This window comes from Desmodus rotundus, chromosome 9 (genome assembly GCF_022682495.2).
Source record: "Desmodus rotundus isolate HL8 chromosome 9, HLdesRot8A.1, whole genome shotgun sequence".
NCBI lineage: Eukaryota > Metazoa > Chordata > Mammalia > Chiroptera > Phyllostomidae > Desmodus > Desmodus rotundus.
Genome location: NC_071395.1, coordinates 25,996,712 through 25,999,763, shown reverse-complemented (window position 1 = coordinate 25,999,763; position 3,052 = coordinate 25,996,712). Strand labels below are relative to the sequence as shown.

Sequence of the window (3,052 nt, the reverse complement as noted above, 5' to 3'; positions counted from 1 at the left end):
ATGGGCTTACTCTCAATCTTTCGTAAATTGAAAAGTGCTCCAAACCAGGAGGCGTGGCTCCTTCCCCTGGCCTTGGACAAGGCTGACAATTCTCCTCTTTGGAAGCAGCTGGCACCTGAAGACGTCAGCCACATCACACCGACACAGGGTTTTAACACCAAAAGTGTACAATCACAAGGTTTTAAACTGAATGTGTGGGGCATTGGCAGACAGAGGAAAATCGGACCACAGTGGAGGAATTATTTGGAAAACACTGATATTCTTATACATGTAATCGACAGAGCAGACAGAAAAAGATTTGAAGAGATGGGCCGGGAACTAGCAGAATTATTGGAGGAAGAAAAGCTAAGTTGTGCTCCAGTGCACAGGCATCTTTGCTAATAAGCAAGATGTGCTCTCGGCAGCGCCGGCCTCTGAAATTGCCAGAAGGAGTGAACCTGCACACCCACCGGTGGCCGCTCCTGGCAGATCCAGCCCTGCTAGCCCTCCAAGGAGACGGGGCTCAGGACGGCAGGACATGGGTCTGCAAAATGTCACCACACAGAAGAAATAAAAGTTAGGCAAATGGAGATGCAGGAGCTTCAGGAGCTGAATTCTGTCCTGAGAAACACTGATTGGCTGCTTTCTGACCAAATGTGTTTCCATCTGTGTATATAGCCACAGCTGTTTGAAGAAAGGCAACAACACATTTTTAAAAGAACCTCCATTCTAGCTGTTGATTTCACTGATCTCTGAGGTTCAGTTTCATTTTTCAAATAAAGGATTTACAGTATTTTCTCCAAGAAAAAAAAAGGTTGAAATCATATATATATTTTTTTTTTAAAAAAAAGAGGATCTGGCCGAGGATCTGGCCCTGCATGAGGCAGTGCGGCACACGCACGGCCACGCTTCAGAGCGGGACTCATTCTGCTCTACTAGGAGTTGCTGCCTCTATGGCACTCAAGAAGTCACTCTGCAGAACCCTCTTTTCACAGCTACAATCTGTCACCACACGCAAGAAGACGTCACAAACAGAAATCCCTGTAATCCTGCGGCTACTATTTTCTCAACATCCAAACCAACTGCTCCAATCTGCACCCAAAAAGCAGATGCCTTCCACACTCTTCTCGATATGGACACAAAGGTAGCTCATGGCCCCTTGGGGACTCTGCGAAGACTTCAGAGAGGGGACAAAATGTGCACCGTTCTGCTTGCCAACGGAATTGGCAAAAACAGCAACTCAAATGCCGTGTGAGTGCATCCGATTGAGCCTAAATCGCTGCTGGAATCTAACTGTAAGGAACCTAGGAAATACAGTCTTGTGGTCCTTCAGCCTCTTTCTGGGAGGCAGACAAAAAGGAGGCAGCAATAGATGATCAACATCAGTCCACCAAATCCATCAGTCCACTCTTGCTATTCAGGATCTCTCTCCCAATACTTGATCTTCCATATAAGAACGTTAGTACCAAAAGCAGGCTGATGCCTAAAATAATCCAACTTACCCCTAGGAAACATTTTAATTCCGCCTTCCTTCTCAGGTTATAGTTTGGCTGTTACAGAATTCTAGGTTGATGACGATTTACATTAGAACATGGAAACTATTATTTCACTCTTCTGTAGCTTCGATTGCAGCCACTAAGAAATCTGTTGCCAATCGAATCACCCCTCCTTCATAACTCATCTGACGTTTCTCTCTGGTGAGCTAAGTTTTTCTCTTCTTATTTGATATTCTGCAATTTTGCTGTGGTTTTTCTGGCCATAATTTATTTTTCTCTTTCTTAAGGGATCTCGGTGTGCTCCCTCAACCTGAGAACTGCCTTCAATTCTAGGAAGTTCTGACCCATTATTTTTTTTAATATTACCCTTTGCCCTGTTCTCTTATTCTTTTTTTCCCTGGAATTTTATCAGCATAGGTCGATGGAGTTTTAAATTTATCCCCTATAGAACTTAGCAGCTCTTTTATATTTTTCATATCTTTATCTCTATGTTCAATTTTATTGTTTTTTCATCAAACTTTCAAATCATTATTTTTCAATTCAAAGATTATGTTGTTTACTCTTTTAGTTGCATTTTTGAAATATCAGTTTCTACAAGTTTTATTAATATTATTCTTTTGGGGTTAGTTTTTGAAGCTGCTTTTTCTTTTGTGTATGTCTACAATATGCATGCAAACTCTCCTATGACTGCACTCTCTGACTCCCGTTCATGTCTCTTGTTTCTGCCCATTAGTCATTTTCAGCCATATATGGGGGAGAAGCCTATTTTCCAAGGGCATCCAATGTCCTCTGGGTCGTCAGACAATGCTACAGGCAATTTTGAGTTTTCTTCTTCCCAGAGCCCTGTGCGTTTTGCCAATCTAGCACTGACGTTGTGTGAATTTTTGTCTTGGTCAGCAGGGGCGTCCAGCTCCAGCCTCTGCAGACCAGGGTCCTAGTCAGGCCTTCAGGCTGCGTCTAATTCACTGACCTGAGTTTATGTTAATTTACCTGATGACTCCACTTTCTTTGGAGCTCAAGTATATATTTAAGGGTTTGAGGAGGGGTTGTTCTATTTGTAATTTTTATGTATTGAAACTCGAGAACGACTTCCCGTATCTGCTTCAGCTGTCATAGCAACTAAAAGTATTATGTCAATGACATGTTGTCTTCCATACGTGCGCTGAAGAAGAAAAAGACAGTGTCAGCATCCCTCTGGAATTTGGTGAACCACAGCTGTTAGTAATAAGACTCTTTCTTCAGATGATTTCACCAGTCAGTTCACAGATAGGAGATGGGTGCTACATGGAGAAACAGGAGAGAGATCGTCCTTACACCTTATCTCCCCTGAATTCTCTCCCGGCTGTAACTGGGAAAATCTTATTTTGGAAGAAGAATCAAATATCTGTCTATGTCAAACACATTTGCAAGTAGAATGCAGATGTCACACTATCGCGTGGTAAGAAAAAAGTATTTCTTTTCATTATATAACCAAGGTCTTTGATAAACAAAAAGTTAATGAGATGAAGCCCAGTTGTTGAAATTCCTAATCGTGTGCAAATACATTTGCCACATGGGGAATCCGTTCAGCACTTTGT

At 42.2% G+C, this 3,052-nt stretch overlaps 1 pseudogene; it reads left to right on the top strand.

The window, feature by feature from the left end:
• Window positions 1-381, top strand: LOC139440269 (ADP-ribosylation factor-like protein 3 pseudogene; annotated as a pseudogene).
• Window positions 382-3,052: the final 2,671 nt, after the last annotated feature.